Consider the following 20,408-nt stretch of genomic DNA (forward strand, 5'->3'; position numbering starts at 1 on the left):
CTCCTAATTGGACCGAGCTCAGCGTTGGACCGGAGAAAATAATTTTTGTGGCCCACTATGTATCTACATAGAAATAAATAGAAGACCACCAATTGTGTGGTTAAATATGCTAATATCAGGGTATAATACAAGGTAATACACTTCTTAAAGCACCTCTCCAAGGTGGTTCTCATCTAAGGTCCCCGACCTTACTCTTATACTCGTCTCCCCTGCCCTGTCTTCTGTTCATGGAGCACTTATCTACATCAGGGTGCTACAGGGAACTGCATTCTGTACACCAGGGTGCAGGGCCTACCCCCCATGGTTCCAGGTTCCCATCAACAGTGTCACTGACATCCGCACTACAAATCCCAACCACACCTCACACCAGGGCTGGACCGACACACCAGTGGGTTGGTCAAGTTGGAGCACGGCCATCCACCTAGGGGTCAGGCAGACAGCTAGGAGGGGAGACAAGGAGGACAGAGTTAGCCCTCAAAGAGTGAGCAGCAGGGGAGTTGGAGCTCCCAGGGAGGTGACAGGTTGGGTCGCAAACGGTGGTCCGGTACCACAGGAGTCGGGGACCGGTATTAGGAACACTGGACAGAAGTGTAACAGACGCAGTCTAGGAAGACTGTTGGCAACAGAAAGCCCAGCCACCTTACCGGTACCGAGCACGGCGGGGTACAGGACCCTAGATCGGGGAGTAGCTTCAAGCAACCTGATAATTAACCTATGGAGGATAGTTTCTTTATGAACTTTGCCCAAGAGCTCAAAGATTGGAGGCACCAGCACAACGCGGAGGATAAGGTTCTCCAAAATACACAACCCACTGAAATCCCAAGTGCCAGCCACCAAGAGCACAGCTGCCATACACACAGGTATCGGGGCCCCGAAAGCTTCAAGCCAAGGGCCACAATGGTCAATCAATTTGTGCACAGAGGCAGGGCTCCGGACTTGCCAAGTGACACTGGTGGGAGCGGGACCTTGACTGGCTCCCCCCGTAGAGACTGCGGTGCCTAGAGACTTTGGTTTACCATCTGTGTGAGGGTTTGCTTATTCCACCTGATCCAGCACCACGACTACCGCAGTGAGTAATCTGCACCCTGCTTCCCAAGGCCAAGCCACCCGTTCACCAAATCCCCATTATCCGGGACCTTCCCTACCTGTGGAGGGACGGACACCTGGCTGCCTCACACAATCTGCCCCGGTACTCCCTTCGACAGCAGCGGTACTCCCCTTTACTGTGACTCGCAGGTGGCGTGACGAACGTTCATCCCCTGTAAATATCCCCTTACATTTGAAGTGGCCGCAAGCCCCCAGTCCGGAGACCCTCGAGCCACAGCAACCCCGCATCCAAGTAGTTCCACTGCTGCAGGGGCGGCACAATTTCCTTCCCCGTCGTGTCCTCTCCACCTCCGGGGCTCTGCGTTGCCTGCAGCAGTGTGATGAGGTTGCAACTTGATGACCTCATCACGATGATGCATGTTGGGCCGCGGGATGACGCGCCTGCGCTCTGCTCTTCTCCACTGACCCTGGTGCCAGCACATGGCTAATTTGCATGTGATGCGCATCACATGCACATTAGCCATATGGTACTGCGGCCAGGGCTTAATAAAGCAAAGTAAGTACCCCGGCCGGGCCCTCTCTTCACCGGCTTGGGCACCCCTCTTCACTGGGCCCCATCAGTAAGGGCATTGGCGGCTGTGCCATCAGATGCTAGTGCCTGGGCCCACCGGAAGATTATCCGGCACTTTGAGAATAAAAGAATCAAGCATTGACAGTCAACATGGATCTTCTCTTCAAAATATGTTCGGAAGAGTCTAGAGGCCATTCAATCCCACCAAAATTGTCATTTGCTCGTATGTGTATGGGCCCCGATGGTCTTACTCCCTGGCACAGGCTGAGTATTTACCATTGGCCATATTGGACTTCCAGCGCAATCATTCTGACTGCTCTCCGGACTGCATGGATTTTCAGCATGATCCTCCAGTAGTCCAAACATCCGACGTTCATCTGGCAATCCTCGATTGTTTCTACCAGATTCTTGCCAGTACCCAATAGCAAACCTAGAGGAATAGGCAGTTTTCTCAGCCATGAATGGTATTTTATCCTCTGTTTCGATTCCAGGGGTTGGATAGGAGTAGCCTACGAAGAAACTTTGGGAAGAACTTTCCGATGATCCTATTATCTTTATTAGTTTGACCATAACGCCTCATTAGCATCAATCGCTTCCTTGTAGGTCTACAACCTTCTATGATGAAACTTGAAGATCCTGGACCTCAAGCAAACCAAGTGGACCAGCACATGATATGTATAGTCCTTGAGTCTCTAAAAGACCCATGAACCAAAAGAACCCAGGTGCTACGTTTGTAGACCTTGTAAATAGTCCAGACTTAACCAACCCCTGTATCAAGAATGTCCCACCCTTGGTACTAGACATCAGAAGACCCTTTGGGCAACACTACTAAGTAGTTCTGTAAGAGTGATTACCACCTTGGGGTTCTCCAACTGTTTCAAAACTACAACTCCCAGCATGCCGATTGTGAAGGTATGCTAAGAGTTTCCTACCTGTGTACAATTTACTGGAGATAAGCTGGGGTCACGGAGGGCCAGTCAGGATACTTGGCCTCCAGGCGTTAACCACAGAAGTTGAGCGATCCCTTGTAATTCTGCGCTCCCTCCCTCTTCCCCAATGAGCGAACAATCTTTTATTCAGGCTTGTAATGACTTTTGTAAACTAAGTGACGAGGTTTAAAAGTGGATAATGAATTGGGGATTACTAGAATTACCTTCATTAGGAGCACCCCTGGGGGAGATGCACGGACTCTGCACTACAGAAGGCTTAGCCATCCTTTCTGTACTTTACAAAGTACTAGCTTTTTTATGGTAAAGTATATAATTTTTGCACTCATTTTGATTCTCATTCACTGACAGCAAGCAGAGAGTTTATGGAGAACTGATATACACATGAGGAAAGACTGATGCTGGACCCTAGTGAATATTGATCCAGATATCCCTGATAATTTAGTCACAGGGTCACCCAGACTTAAGACCACACCTTCTTCTCCCCCCTTTTCCTTTTTTTCAGGCTCTTCCCTTTAAGTTTTAGACTTAATTCAATGCATTGGATAAATGATGGCAGTCTAGGATAGGATATCAGTAGAAGGATCCTAAACTGTCACCATTACTGAGCCACAAGCAAATGCATAATAAAATTTATTTTTCCACTTTATTTTTCTAAAAATCTGATTAAGGCTATGTTCATACACTGCGTTTTTTACCTGCGTTTTGGGTCCGTTTTTGCTGCAGAAATTTCTTGAGAAATTCTTGTAACCTTTCTGCAGACATTCCCCAGCAAAACCTATGGCAAAGAAAATTAGCTGTGCGCACACTGCGTTTTTTTCTTAAGAAAATCTACTGAAAGAATTTTCTTAAGAAAAAGAATGAGCATGTCACTTCTTTTCTGCAGCTAACTGCGTTTTTTGCCATAGATAATTGGCACAATAACGCAGGGAGCAACCAGCGGTAAAAACGCACCAAAAACGGGCCGAAAACGCACCAAAAACGCACCGAAAACGCGGCAAAAACGCAGGTGCGTTTTTGGTGCGTTTTTATCACAGGTGCACTCTTAAGAAATTTCTTAAGAAATTTCTTAAGAAAAATCATTTTTCTAGTGTGAACATAGCCTAATAGTGCAGGCTGAGATAAGGAATAATACAATGTGACTGTTTGCTTTCTCTGCCATTTAACAAATTAACAATATAGCCTTCAGCTAAAAAGCTATCCGACAGTCGAAGGACCAGGCAGCACTTAAATCAAGTCCTGATCTCTTTCACTTGGCTTTATTAATCAGATTTTTCTACAAAGTAAAATACATAACTTGCTGATCGGATAATCTATGGCAGTCTACAACAGGATATCAGTAGAAAAATCCTAAACTGTCACCATTCGTGAGCCACAAGCAAAGGCATAATAAAATGTATTTTTCCACTTTATTTTTCTAAATATCTGATTACTAGTGCAGGCTAAGATGAGGAGTAATAGAATGTGACTGCTGCCTGTGGCTGTTCAGTTTCTCTACCATTAACAAATTAACAATATAGCCTTCAGCTAAAAAGCTATCCGACAGTCGAAGTACCAGGCAGCACTTAAATCAAGTCCTGATCTCTCTCACTTGGCTTTATTAATCAGATTTTTCTAGAAAGTAAAATACATAACTAGCTGATCGGATAATCTATGGCAGTCTAGGACAGGATATTAGTAGAAGGATCCTCAACTATCACCATTCCTGAGCCACAAGCAAAGTCAAAATAAAATTTATTTTTCCACTATATTTTTTCTAAAAATCTGATTAATAGTGCAGGCTAAGATGAGGAATAATAGACTGTGCCTGCTGCCAGTGGCTGTTCGCTTTCTCAGCCATTAACAAATTAACAATATAGCCTTCAGCTAAAAAGCTGTCCGACAGTCGAAGTACCAGGCAGCACTTAAATCAAGTCCTGATCTCTCTCACTTGGCTTTATTAATCAGATTTTTCTACAAAGTAAAATACATAACTAGCTGATCGGATAATCTATGGCAATCTACAACAGGATATCAGTAGAAAAATCCTAAACTGTCACCATTCGTGAGCCACAAGCAAAGGTATAATAAAATGTATTTTTCCACTATATTTTTTCTAAAAATCTGATTACTAGTGCAGGCTAAAATGAGGAATAATATAATGTGTCTGCTGCCTGTTGTTGTTCGCTTTCTCTGCCATTAACAAATTAACAATATAGCCTTCAGCTAAAAAGCTGTCCGACAGTCGAAGTACCAGGCAGCACTTAAATCAGGTCCTGATCTCTCTCACTTCGCTTTATTAATCAGATTTTTCTATAATGTAAAATACATAACTGGCTGATGATCTAATAATTCAAGTAGCACTATTATCCCATAAATCTCACCAAAAGACTTTCAACCCATAAATTGTGTCCATAAACCAGTTCTAAAAATAAGCCAAGTAGAAAACAAATCTTCAGATCTCTCCGTGATGTCATGAGCCTGACATGTCTGAACATCTGCAGAAAATGGCAGCTGCTTGTTTAAGTCAACGCATCAGACGGTGACCACTACAGGAAAAAAAAAAGATGGTTATTCTCGCTAGGTACGGATTTCATAAGGGTTTTGGTACAGTCGACAGTACCAATGCACAACATATTGGATTACAACATGGCTGATGCTTATAGCAGAAGATAGCCTCACTTGCCTCTATTGAACATGTTTATGTGGAGTTGGGGAAGATGTTGGACTGACAGCTTTAAAGGTGGTATCAAACTGTTTTTTAGGGGGGAAAGAACCCTATTTTTGTTTGGTGGTATCTGCTTTAGGCAGACTGATTCCTAGGGATATACTGCCGAATAACACAGGTGACTGTGGCAGTTTGTAAGTCAACATAGGTCTGGAATAAGGGATAGAAGCATCTCATCCCTATCTTAGCTGGTATTAGTAATCAGATTTTTAGAAATGTAGCTAGATAGACCTCTTTCACAAATAGGTCTGGATAGAAGTATAAAAGCAGAAGAAGGATAGGAGCTCGTCATCCTTATCTCAGATGGTCCTTGTAATCAGATTTTTAGAAATTTAGGTAGAAAACATTTTTCACAAATCATTCTGGAGAGAATGATAGAAGCATCTCATCACATTCTCTCAGCCAGTTTTAGTAACAAGATATCTAGACATTTAGATATATAAACTCTTTCATACATAGATCTGGATAGAATAATAAAAGCAAGAGTATAGAAGAAGAATACACGCATGTCATTGTCATCTCATCTAGTTTTAGTAATCAGATTTTTAGAAATTTAGGTTGAAAACATCTTTCACAAATCGTTCTGTAGCGAATGATAGAAGCATCTCATCAGCCAGTTTTAGTAACAAGATATTTAGACATTTAGATATATAAAACTTTTTCATTAATAGATCTGGATAGAAGAATAAAAGCAGGAATATAGAAGAAGGGAAGATGCAGGTCATCGTGATCTGAGCTGGTTTTAGTAATCAAATTTTTAGAAATTTAGGTGGAGAACCTCTTTTACAAATCAATATGAAGAAAAGGATAGACATAGAAGTGAGTGAAGCATCGCATCGCAATCTCTGAGCCAGTTTTAGTAATCAGATTTTTAGAAATTTAGGTAGAAAATATCTTTCACAAATCGTTCTAGAGAGAATGATAGTGCACCGCCCCACGCTCGGCTGCAACCGAGCCGCTCGGGTCCGGACTCGCCGGGTGGTGGCTCGAGCGTCTCCGGACCCGGGGGCCCCGTGGTCCACTTCGATCTGAAGGGGGACTGGCGCTTTTAAGGGGACGTAGGTGTACGGCCGGAGCCGTGTTTTAAGTTTGTGACGCCACCCACGGGTTGTGGTGAAGGTGGACACCACCGCTGCGGTTACTGGGCACCCGGGGGAGATATTGCGCAGCAAGATGTTAACCCCTCCGTGGGTAGGGATGGTGGCCCCGGGATCCGTTGGGGTGCTTGGATTATGGGCGGTGCAGGGAGGTGCGCGGCCGTAGGGCACTGTTGTACTCACGATTAGTAACACACACAAGTCTCTGGTAAACCAAGATGATGGTGGTCGATGCCCGCAGCCGGCTGCGTCTGGTCCCCCACCCGGCTGGTGGTCTCTGCCTTGCTCCTGCACCGTGTTGTGTCTTTGTGGCTGCCTGCGCTTCAGCGTCGGTAGCCCGCTCCCCGGCCTTGTGGATGTCGGGAGAGCCCGTTGCCCGCAGACGCTGGCCCGTGGGATCTCTCTGCCTGTGCGGTGGCTTTCTATCCCTCTCGTTGGGCTGTTGTCTTCAGTCGGGATTTGGGTGGGAAAGGACCTAAAGTCCTAGCCTCAATCAGTTAATTAGCTAGTCCCCAGTAGCTTCTGGACCTAGCGTCAGGGTCTGAGTACCCCCCTTTGTGCTCCGGTTTCCGGGTCTGTTCCCCGGGTCGGTACTGGCGGGCCACTACCCTGTCCCGGTCCACCACGGTTCCTCCTAGCCGTCTCCCTGGCTCCTGCAGGCTGAGGCCACCATATGCCTCCTAGCCAACGGTGCCCGGGCTCCAACCCAGACACCTGTCAGACTACTGCAGACCTGTGCCACAGGCCTGCTTCCACTCTACTCCACTCCAAAACTCATCTCGTTGTTTTACCTGCCTCAGGACCTATGAACTCCTCGGTGGGCGTCGCCAACTGCCTGGCTCCGCCCCCTGTTGTGTCCATCAAACCCTGAGGGAGGTGACTAGGGTTTAATGTGGTTGGCTGGTGTTACCTAGTGAGGGACAGGTGTTATGCGGGGCGCTATCTGTGACTACCTGGCTAGTCCAGGGCGTCACAATAGCAGCATCTCATCAGCCAGGTTTAGTAACAAGATATCTAGACATTTAGATATATAATATAAACTCTTTCATAAATAGATCTGGATAGAAAAATAAAAGCAGGAGTATAGAAGAAGGATAGACGCACGTCATCGTCATCTCCGTCTCGGACAGTTTTAGTAATTAGATATTTAGAAATTCAGATGGAGAAAGTAATTTAGAAATCAGCCTGTAGAGAGGGATAGAAGCAGCTTCTCTCACTCTCGGACAGCTTTAGTAATCAGATTTTTAGAAATTTCGGTTGAGAATCTCTTTTACAAATTGGCTTGTAGAGAAGGATAGAAGCATTATATCCCATCTTTAACTGGTTTTAGTAATCAGATATTTAGAAATTCAGATGGAGAATGTATTTTAGAAATCAGTCTGTAGAGAGGGATAGAAGTATCTTATCTCACTCTTGGACAGTTTTAGTAATCAGATTTTTAGAAATTTTGGTTGAGAACCTCTTTCACAAATTGGCTTGTAGAGAAGGATAGAAGCATTATATCCCAATTTTAGGTGGTTTTAGTAATCCGATATTTAGAAATTCAGTTGGAGAACGTATTTTAGAAATCAGCCTGTAGAGAAGGATAGAAGCATCTTATCTTGCTCTCAGACAGTTTTAGTAATCAGATTTTTAGAAAATAAATCAAAGCATCTATGTAGATTACTGATGACTATATGACAGAATGCTATGATTGTACACTCCCATGTTGTATGATTGAAGTTCCTGTATGTATTATTATTATAGAAGTGTCAGTCCGTGAACAATATCATCCATCGCTTAGCACACACCTGAAGACTTAGGGGTACTTCTCACATAGCGAGATTGCTGCTGAGTCACAGGTTTTGTGACGCAGCAGTGACCTCATTAGCGATCTCGCTGTGTGTGACACTGAGCAGCGATCTGGCCCCTGCTGTGAAATCGCTGCTCGTTACACACTGCTCTGGTTCATTTTTTGGTTGTTGCTCTCCCGCTGTGAAGCACACATCGCTGTGTTTGACAGCGAGAGAGCAACGATCTGAATGTGCAGGGAGCCGGCTTCTGCGGACGCTGGTAACCAAGGTACACATTGGTAACCAAGCAAAGGCTTTGCTTGGTTACCCAATATTTACCTTGGTTACCAGCGTCCGCAGCTTCTAGAAGCCGGCTGCCTGCTCCCTGCACACGTAGCCAAGGTACACATCAGGTAACTAAGCGAAGCACTTTGCTTAGTAACCCGATGTGTACCATGGTTATGAAGCACAGCGTCGTTACACTGGTCACTGGTGGCTGATCTCTGATCGCTGTGGAGATCTGCCTGATTGACAGCTCACCAGCGACCATGTAGCGACGCTCCAGCGATCCCTGCCAGGTCAGATCGCTGGTGGGATCGCTGGAGCGTCACTAAAGGTACTGTCACACATAACGAGATCGCTAGCGAGATCGCAGCTGAGTCACCGTTTTGGTGACGCAGTAGCGATCCCGTTAGCGATCTCGTTATGTGTGACACCTACCAGCGATCAGGCCCCTGCTGTGAGATCTCTAGTCGTTGCTGAATGGTCCAGGCCATTTTCTTCAAAGGTGATGTCCTGCTGAGCAGGACACATCGCTGTGTTTGACACTGTGTAACAGGATCACAGTGACTGCTGAGATCGTTATACAGGTCGCTACTGCGACCTGTATTGTTTCTGCATCGCTGGTAAGATCTGACTGTGTGACATCTCACCTGCGACCTCCCAGCGACTTACCAGCGATCCCTATCAGGTCGCATCGTTTTCGGGATCGCTGGTAAGTCGTTGTGTGTGACTGGGCCTTTAGTGTGACAGTACCCTAAAACGTTATATTAGGCTGGAGATAAGAATGTGGAGACTAAACACCTTATAGGATTATGGAGAAACTTCAGACACGTCGCATGCTGGGAAGACAACGTCACATATGAAGGAACATGATCTAGCTATGGCTCTCATGTGCGTGATCCGTTCCGGAGACAGGTCGTGCGTTACATTGTAATTAGGGTCATCCGATGCGTACAATTGCAACGTGCGGTGAAGCTGCTGCTAATCTCTTGTAATTCAGTGACTTTACAAGACTTCTAATGTGTCAAGAGATTAGGAGGACTCTTAATAATGACAAATGCACCCCCGTCCTCCAAATGTATAGCCATGAGGCTTCATTACACCTATAAAATATGAGATCCCATTACAAGGGTCATCCACTCAGTGTTCCATTGTTGTACAATTGAGGGTCTGAAACTTTTCGGCATACTTTGAGTATCAGTATTTCTGCTTGCTGTCAGTGAATGAAGACATCCTTCTTTAGATTCCGAGGCTAAAAGCCACCATGATGATGCTGAACGCAGCTGTAGGGTTCGTTACTATGTACCAAAGCTCCATTAGCGACTACTAGTGCAGAAACGTAAGGTCACCGGACTAAGGGAACCAGAAGACATCAAAATCAACCACTTTCACTTGCCCAAAGGGTCCCCCCGGCCACAAAGAAGAAACAGCTGGCACTCAAAAGGAGACCTTTCCATCAATTTGAATGGAATCATCAGCCCAGCTGTCCCTGAACCTTCTGCCATGGTGCAAATAGGGCCGAGGCCACCAGGGCTTGCTTGGAGTTTTTGCAACAGCTTTTTGGTGTAGGATGAACATTGGACCGGAGGGCCAGGGATTAATAAATTGGCCCCACCGCCCCATGTCTCCTACTTTCCAGTCTGTAACGATAGTAACTGCTCAACGAGTGCAGTAGAGGGAGGTTGGGGGAAGGGAGGGGGGAGATACAGGTAAATATCCAGGTGTAATCTGATGCTGGACAGGGAAAATAACTGCACAAAAGAATGTTCAGCTTCCTTCATAATTACTTTCTACTGTAACCCTTTCACTGCCAGAGCCGAGCCTTGGAGGCTTCTAGAACAAATCAAAATCTCAGCGTGTACTCGAGAAGATATGAACGCAGCATATGAGTTTGCCGCTGACGTGCAAGCTTGTTAAATAGAGTGTGAGATCCAGATCATGTGTGGATACAAGTGTATGACTTCGTGAGAGTGGGGGTAGTATATATTGATCTGGAAAGAAAGGTAGAAGCTTCACATCCCAATCTCTCAGCTGGCTTTGCTAATCAGATTTTCAGAAAGCTATTTGCAGAATCTCTTTGAGAAATAGGTCATGATAGAAGTATCAGGATAGAAGAATCTCATCTCAATCTCTCAGCCAGCTTTAGTAATTAGATTTTTAGAAACCTAGGTGCAGAACCTCTTTGTCAAATGGGTTTGGATGGAAGCAGAAGGATAGAAGCATCCCTTCCCAATCTCTCAGCTGGCTTTAGTAATCAGATTTTTGGAAAGCCATTTGGAGACTCTCTTTAGAAATAGGTCTTGATGGAAGTAGAAAGATAGAAGATTCTCCTCTCAATCTCTTAGCTAGCTTTAGTAATTCGATTTTTAGAAATGTAGGTGCAGAACCTCTTTGTCAAATGGGTTTGGATGAAGCAGAAGGATAGAAGCATCCCTTCCCAATCTCTCAGCTGGCTTTAGTAATCAGATTTTTGGAAAGCCATTTGGAGAATCTCTTTAGAAATAGGTCTTGATGGAAGTAGAAAGATAGAACAATCTCCTCTCAATCTCTTAGCCAGTTTTAGTAATTAGATTTTTAGATTTTTAGAAACCTAGGTGGACAACCACTTTGACAAATAAGTTTGGATGGAAGCAGGAGGATAGAAGCATCCCTTCCCAATCTCTCGGCTGGCTTTAGTAATCAGATTTTTAGAAACTTTAATAAATTGGTCTAGATAGAAGCAGCATTTCATCAATATCTGATAAACAATTTTTTTATCTCTACTGGCTAACACGGTACAAAGATATATTTTACTTGTATCAATATCTGAAGCGACTTTAGTCATCGGTTTTTGGAAACCTACGGAGAACCTCTCTGCTAGATAGGTCTGGATAGAATAAAGCAGAAAGAGGATAAAACCTCATAACTCCCATCATTCTTGGTTTGGCCCATGGACCACTTAAAGACCTAGATGGCCAATCTTGATGGCCTCTGTAAAGAAAATGCCTCTATGGGCTGTTGCAGTTGGAAGCCCTCAAAGCGATCATGCTAAGCTCAGATCAGCACACCAATCATCTCTATCTTGCTCTTTGTCCTACTGTCAATTCCAGATTATCCACACATAAAAAGGTAAATGTAAGAATGAAAGACGCCCTCCTGTGTATGGCATGCTTGGCATATTTGGAGTGGTGTCTTTTGCTGAGGCTCACGGAAGTTGCAGGCCAGGACCGAGCTCCCCTCCTGAGGGGGACGATGATTTGTGAAAGTTAACGCTGTGGGGAAGGATTATGAGGGATTTGGGACTGGTGCCGGTGTCTTGACCTATTGACATTCGAACTGGTGAAGGTATCAGATGAGATTGACAGTGACGGGGTCAGTAGAAACGTACGTCTCCACATTGTGGTTCCTTGAATCAACAAACCATGATTTGCAGTAAACTAAAATTATCTTGGCTTGGCCCCATTACGGAAAGTCACTCATATCTCTGCAAGAGTCAACTCAGTGAGTAATCATCCATGATGAAGCCCAACTTCATGGATACCTTCCAGATGTTACCTACCATCGACATCAATCACACACAGCTGACACTACTCTAGATATTGATGTGGATGGTGATCTGAGTCTACATTGGTCTCCATAGCATAACGGCACAGAAACCAGAATGGGACACGCTGCCTTCACTATCTCTCGTTAGTGCAGCCTCAGACCTTCATGTGTTTCATGTATGAGATATGGGTTCCTTCCAGAAATTTCAGGTCAGTTCTTCTGCCCAAATCCTGATCAGATGCTAAGAAAAGCCAAGTTCCTGTGTCTAATAATTGAAGGGAAAGACGTGATCTGAATTAAATCTTGGGAGTGAAAAACCCAGGCTCAGACAATGACGTATATATTTGGATAAGACTCTACGAGCCCTATCAAGACTGTGCTTCGCATCCAAGATGTCCTGTCAGACGCAATTCACATAGTCCTGAATCAGAATGATAGAAGTGAAAATGGACCCTACATTGTTTATCCATCACAACTCTTACATTTATGGCAATCCCACCCCTTTTCGGCCCAGAATAATCCAACCTGGGGCAATTTCAGGACTGGTGGCACCAAATTTTGGAAGTTATCAAATTTGTATGTTGTTTCCGCTTCACCACATTCCAAGTGGTTCTGATACAGGAGAATAGTGGTCAAAGGATGATGACTCGATGGCCATTGTGGCCTCCCCTGGCACACGAGAACTTGACAGTCGTCCGTCCAGGGATATGTGTAAATCAAAGCTGCCTTCAGAATAACTTTCACTTTTTGTCCTTTCATTGACCCACTTTCCCCTCTGTCTCTTCATTGCCCCACTTGTCTCCTGGTTCCTTTTATGAATGTCCCTAGTAACCATTGTTGGGTCAGAATGGGAAGAAGATGTTATCGAGAGGGTTTTTTGATGAAGACTCTCCATGGCTGACTTCCCATGTTAAACAGAGGGATTGTGTTCTTCCAGGCTCTTCTTTCTGCCCTGCTGCAAAACTGGAATGACTGTCCGATAACATCTCTGGGACTGAAGGCGCGTCTCTCAGGCTTTTGATGGTGTGGTCTCTGAACAGTCACGGGATGAATTCTGTATGTCAGCTGCAGCTATAATTGGTTTTCTTTCTAGTTTGTCTTCTGTTCTGTAATCTTCGCTCTCTGATCTTCGTCGTTCCCTATAAACCAAAGATGCCTTAACCCCACAATGGCCAAGAAAAGACCCAACCATCAGTTGGTTTAATCCACTTGTGTAAAAATCTGATTAATAATGCCAGATGAAATTATAAGATAAGATAAGTATGCACCATATAAGTATGATGCATTGAATTAGGCCAGACATATTAATATGATGCACTTGGTAATCTATCATCTACCATCACTTCTCTGCCATCATCTAATCACCATGTCTATCTTCCCACAGGTATGTTAATACATCCACCCTACTTTACGAATATATCTGACCTGTTCTCTCTTTGCTTCAATATCTCCTTGGCATGCTCCAGCATCTCACTGTGACCTCTCCCCCGTTCCCCACCTTCCTTTTATGACCTTTGTTTACTCTGTCCATGTGATGCTGCATCTGGCTTCTTTGATTGAATGATCAAGAGGTTCTTGCTGCCCCCCACCCCTTCACAGCTGATTGCGATTGTATATGTATATATTGGGGCAACTAAAAGTCTGCACAAGACTTTTCGTCTGCACCAATACAAGTCTGCACCAAATAAGTATGATGCATTGAATTAGGCCAGAATTGGGCCGGAAGTGACCGGTAGGTAACTGGATCCATAGTCACTGTAAACAATGTTTGTGTTCACCTTCAGTTTCACCCCTATAATACTTCACTTTCTACTGCCCCCTCTGATCCCTAAACCCAGTAATGAACATCTCTCCCTCCATCCTCCCCACCCATCTCTCCCTCCATCCTCCCCACCCATCTCTCCCTCCATCCTCCCCACCCATCTCTCCCTCCATCCTCCCCACCCATCACACCTTCCCCTCAGATATTTTCCTCCACATTTCCCCCAGTGTCTCCAGACACACACGGCCCCTCATGGCCTCTCCTGCTCCCACCTACTAACACTCTCCCTGCTTCTCCTCACTGCTGGAGATATCTCTCCTAATCATGATCCTCCTCACCACATCCCTATTGTCACTTCAAACCCTCATCCACAACCTAACACAAATTTCCGCAACCTCTCTAACCTCATACTCATCCACCCAGCCCCCACTCCCCCAGTCCCATTAACAGGAGCTCTATGGAACGCTCGCTCTGTCTGCAATAAACTGTCCTACATCCATGATCTCTTCATCACTAATAAACTCTTCTTCCTCGCCATCACTGAAACCCGGCTCACCCCCTCTGACACTGCCTCTCCTGGCTCACCCCCTCTGACACGGCCTCTCCCGGCTCACCCCTTCTGACACAGCCTCTCCTGCTGCACTTTCTTATGGTGGTCTCCAACTCTCTCACACCCCCCGCCCCAGTAACAAGCATGGTGGAGGAGTTGGTTTGCTCCTGTCCGACCAATGCTCCTTTACACCAATTCCACTACCACCCACTGTTACCCTCCCATCTTTTGAGGTGCACTCCGTACGCATCTACGCCCCCTCCAACCTTCACCTGGCTGTCATTTACTGCCTTCCAGGGCCAGCCACTGCCTTTTTTGACCATTTCACCACCTGGCTACTACACTTCCTTTCCACCGAGATCCCCACCATCATCATGGGTGATTTCAATATCCCCATTGACGCTTCCCACTTATCTGTCTCCAATCTTCTAACACTCGCTTCCTCCTTCAGCCTCACCCAATGGTCTTCTGCAGCTACTCACAAAGATGGCCACACGCTGGACCTCATCTTCACTCGCCTCTGTTCCCTATCTAACCTCTCTAACTCGCCTCTCTCCTGTCTGACCACAACCTACTCACATTTTCCTCCCTCTCTTCGCCAAGTACGTAACCCCCCCTCCACAAACTTTCACACCCTCACAGAAATATCAAACACATTGATTTACACGCCCTTTCTCAGTCCCTTCTCCCTCTCACAGACATTGTATTTCTACATGATGCAGATGCCGCTGCAACTTTATACAACACTACAATCTCTGCAGCTCTCAAATCAGCTGCCCCCCTCACACACACAAAAACCCGCACAATCAACAGGCAACCCTGGCACACGAGGCAGACTAAAGAACTAAGACGGGCTTCCAGAATTGCTGAGCGCAGATGGAAGAGGTCTCATATCACTGAGCACTTCATTGCATATAAAGAGTCCCTCACCACTTTCAAGTCCACACTCACCGCTGCAAAACAAGCCTACTTCTCATCCCTCATACCCTCTCTCTCTCACAACCCTAAACAGCTATTCAACACTTTCAATTCTCTCCTTCGTCCTCCAGCACCACCTCCCTCTCCTCTCCTCTCAGCTGAAGACTTTGCCTTTCTTCAAGCAGAAGATTGACAACATCAGAGCAAGCTTTGGCCCACAATCACCACGGCCCCTCATCGTAGCTACTCAGCCCTCTTCCTCCAAATCCAGCTTCTCCACCATGACAGAAAACAATCTCTCCACTCTACTCTCAAGAACACATCTAACCACCTGTGCATTAGACACGCTCCCATCCCACCTCATCCCCAACATCACCGCAGTACTCATCCCAGCCCTAACCCATCTCTTCAACCTATCACTAACAAGTGGTTTATTCCCCTCATTCTTTAAACATGCCTTCATTCCACCCATCCTCAAAAAGCCCTCCCTTGACCCATCCTCTGTGTCAAACTATCGCCCCATATCCCTTCTCCCCTATGCCTCAAAACTACTGGAACAGCATGTCCATCTTGAATTGTCCTCATACCTCTCCTCCTGCTCCCTCTTTGACCAGCTACAATCTGGCTTCCGACCACATCACTCTACTGAAAGTGCCCTAACCAAAGTCACCAATGATCTACTAACCACCAAAGCCAAGCGACACTACTCTATCCTCCTCCTGGACCTGTCCTCTGCCTTCGACACAGTAGACCATTCCCTCCTACTACAGATTCTCTCATCTCTGGGCATCACAGACTTGGCCCTATCTCGGATCTCCTCATACCTAACCGACCGAACTTTCAGCAACTCCCATTCTCACACACCACTTCCTCATCCCGCCCCCTATCTGTCGGTGTCCCCCAAGGCTCAGTTCTTGGACCCCTGCTGTTCTCCATCTACACCTTCGGCCTGGGACAGCTCATAGAGTCCCACGGCTTCCAGTATCACCACTATGCCGATGACACACAAATCTACCTCTCTGGACCTGACATCACCTCCTTATTAACCAGAATCCCACAATGTCTGTCTGCTATTTCATCCTTCTTCTCTGCGCGATTCCTAAAGCTTAACATGGACAAAACAGCGTTCATTGTCTTTGCTCCTCCTCACTCATCTCCTCCAACAAGCCTTTCCATCAAATTTGATGGCTCCTCACTCTCCCCAGTCTCACAAGCTCGTTGCCTTGGAGTAACCCTCGACTCTGCTCTATCCTTCAAGCCACACATCCAAGCCCTCTTCACCTCATGCAGACTACAACTCAAAAACATCTCCCGGATCCGTGCTTTCCTTAACCAATTTTTAGTTAAAAGAAGAAAAAGGTTTTGGTACCGTGTTAGCCAGTAAAAGGTATCAGAACTACAAAATTTTATTTTTGTTTCTCTCACTGAGAGCAATCAATCATTCCTTAACCAAGAATCAGCAAAAACATTAGTGCATGCCCTCATCATCTCCCGCCTCAACTACTGCAACCTCCTGCTCTCTGGCCTCTCTTCCAACACTCTTGCACCCCTCCAATCTATCCTAAACTCTGCGGCCCGCTTAATCCACCTCTCCCCTCACTATTTCCCAGCCTCGCCACTCTGCCAATCCCTTCACTGGCTTCCCATCACCCAACGACTCCAGTTCAAAACATTAACCATGACATACAAAGCCATCTACAACCTGTCTCCTCCATACATCTGTGACCTGGTCTCCTGGTACCTACCTCCACGCAACCTCAGGTCCTCACAAGACCTCCTTCTCTACTCCCCTCTCATCTCCTCTTCCCACAATCGCGTACAAGATTTCTCCCGTGCCTCCCCCATACTCTGGAACGCTCTACCTCAGCACATCAGGCTCTCCCCTAACGTGGAAAGCTTCAAGAGGAACTTCAAGACCCACCTCTTCCAACAAGCCTACAACCTACAATAGTCCTCAGTCCAGTACACCACTGCGCAACCAGCTCTGTCCTCACCTATTGTATCACCACCCATCCCCTGTAGACTGTGAGCCCTCGCGGGCAGGGTCCTCTCTCCTCCTGTACTCTCACCCATCCCCTGTAGACACTGAGCCCTCGCGGGCAGGGTCCTCTCTCCTCCTATACCAGTCTGTTTTGTACTGTTAATGATTGTTGTACGTATACCCTCTTTCACTTGTAAAGCGCCATGGAATAAATGGGGCTATAATAATAATAATAATAATATGGTAACTGGTTGCATTAATTCAATTTTTAGGCAATTATCTTGACATTTGCATGCTTTAATCGACGAGACACTTGTGTAAAAATCTGATTAATAATGCAGGATTAAATGATATGGTAACTGGTTGCATTAGTTCAATTTCTTCCGCAATTATCTTGACATTTGCAGCCAAATTGAAGCAATTTCTTGAGGAACAGTCGTGTTCTGGAATGTATACAATCTGTTGGGTTTTGCTTGACTGATCTGATGTTTGACACTTTGCACCTCCCCAAGGCACATCAGATGATTGGCAGGGCTGGATGCCTCAGTTTCTATCCCGCAATCTTCCTATCTCCTTATCTCTTTCTTCAAGTGTCTAACCTCTGTTATCTAATCTGCCCCACACCAGTATCAGAGGTTACCCCTTCTCACAATGGCCTCATCAAAGGGGGACTATGCACCATTTCCATCATATATAAACTTTATTACAATGTAATTGCCATACCCTGGGCTCACCTACAGAAAACCCTTCACCTTGTGTCAACACAATGAGGGACGCTCAGCCATGCGCACATTGGGTCTCTCTTTTGAAGGTATGGATTGGATTAACAGCTGTGCAAGTATGGACAATAGATAGACAAGGGGCATGCAGAACCTCGGAAATCCTCCGCCGTAATTCTACTTAACTGTCTTGCTGCCATAGGAATGGCCTTTAAGAAACAGATGCCTTTGAAATGAGATATCTTAACATTTTTATACCCTGGAAAAATGTCATCCATGCCTGTCAAATGACGGGGAAAATTTATTATCGTCTTAGTAATTTAAAAAGCATAAAAGGTGCTCTTCATTTTAATGTACAGTATATTTTACAAAAAAATCTAATTACTAGTGCCGTCTGGAATGATAGATGCCATTCAAAACTGGATAATGACTTAGGATATCAGAAATTATTATTTTATTAGTCATTTATAAAGCAGAATTATAATGTTTGTATTGTTACAAAAAATACACAAATTATTTTCCAAAAATCTGTTTACTAGTGCCACCACTTGTCTATCAGAAATCATCTTGTTTTAAGCCATCTATAAAGCATGAAGTAGTTTTTTTTTTAAAAATATATATTTTATATTAAATATATTTTATATTAAATACAGCTTTACAAAAATCTGTTTACTAGTGCCACCACTGGTCTATCAGAAATCATCTTGTTTTTAGTCATCTATAGAGCATAAAGTAGTTGTTTTTTTTAAATATATATTTTATATTAAATATATTTTATATGAAACACATATTTACAAAAATCTGTTTACTAATGCCACCACTGGTCTATCAGAAATCATCTTGTTTTCAGCCATCTATGAAGCATAAAGTAGTTGTTTTTTTAAATATATATTTTATATTAAATATGTTTTATATTAAACACATATTTACAAAAATCTGTTTACTAATGCCACCACTGGTCTATCAGAAATCATCTTGTTCTCAGCCATCTATAAAGAATAACGTAGTTTGTTCTTTATTTTAAGATATATAAGGACATCAGAACTTCAGGGTGATTATATATATCACCTTGAAGTTCTGATGTCCTTATGTTGCTTGTACCTATATGGATGGACTCCCAATCCTGATCCGAGCAGAACCAAGGCAATAAGGAGAGCTGAGGATCCAGGTGACTTATTGGTGTGAGCTGGTTTACATTGCGTTTGTTTATATATATAGTATACAGTATGTATGTGTATATATATATATATATATATATATATATATATATATACACAATATATATATATATAGTAATTTTCCAGCCATGAACGACATTTACTATCTCAGGTGGCACTAGTAAACAGATATTTGTAAAAAAAATCTATATATATAATTGCCTTATTCTGTCTGTCTGTCTGTCTGTCTGTCTATCTGTCTGTCTGTCTATCTGTCTGTCTATCTGTCTGTCTGTCATGCTCCGAAATTGTGTCCTTACGGAGACACAAAGCTGATTGGCCGCTGGGCTCGCCATGGCCCCGCCCCCCCACACGGATTGGCCTCTCGCCCCGGCTCTCTGCAGGCCCCGCCCCCCTCACGCAATGCACGCTCGCTGTGGCCCAACTGACACGGAGCCCCGATTCCCAGGTGAGTACACACACACATCAGATCACACTCACTCTCACACTCACTCTCACACACACCTCACACATCACAGCATGCTGGGATATCGCTTGCTTCTACACCGGCTCCGTCAGGATCCCAGCAGCGCCAGACATAACCTTGCGATGCTGGGATCTTCACGGAGGCCGTGAAAGCTGGTAACCATTATACACATCGGGTAACTAAGGTCCCTTAGTTACCCGATGTGTATCATAGTTACCAGTGTACACCGGCTCACACTCACTCTCACACACACCTCACACACACATCACACATACATCACATCGCATCCACACATCAAGGTCCTGCAGCTGCGGAACATACACACACATAACAGCACACACACACACACACACACACATCAGATCACACTCACTCTCACACACACCTCACACATCACAACATGCTGGGATATCGCTTGCTTCTACACCGGCTCCGTCAGGATCCCGGCAGCGCCAGACATAACCTTGCGATGCTGGGATCTTCACGGAGGCCGTGAAAGCTGGTAACCATTATACACATCGGGTAACTAAGGTCCCTTAGTTACCCGATGTGTATCATAGTTACCAGTGTACACCGGCTCACACTCACTCTCACACACACCTCACACACATCACATCGCATCCACACATCAAGGTCCTGCAGCGCCGGAAAATACAGACACATAACAGCACACACATAACAGCACACACATACACACACACACACAAATCAGATCACACTCACACACACACATCACATCGCATCCACATACTCACAACATCCTGGGATATCGCTTGCTTCTCGGCCTCGATACTGTGCTGTTGTGATCTTCCAGGACCTGCCGGAGGATCACATGGCCAGAAGCATGTGATATCCCCGGATGTTGTGAGTATAAGCGCGTATGTGC

At 45.1% G+C, this 20,408-nt stretch overlaps 1 protein-coding gene across 2 annotated transcripts in view; it reads left to right on the forward strand.

Moving 5' to 3' along the window:
• SEPTIN12 (septin 12) overlaps positions 1 to 20,408 on the forward strand; it is a 121,166-nt gene that overhangs the window by 31,188 nt on the left and 69,570 nt on the right. The window lies entirely within an intron of this gene.

Source organism: Anomaloglossus baeobatrachus, chromosome 7 (assembly GCF_048569485.1).
Source record: "Anomaloglossus baeobatrachus isolate aAnoBae1 chromosome 7, aAnoBae1.hap1, whole genome shotgun sequence".
Taxonomy (NCBI): Eukaryota; Metazoa; Chordata; class Amphibia; order Anura; family Aromobatidae; genus Anomaloglossus; species Anomaloglossus baeobatrachus.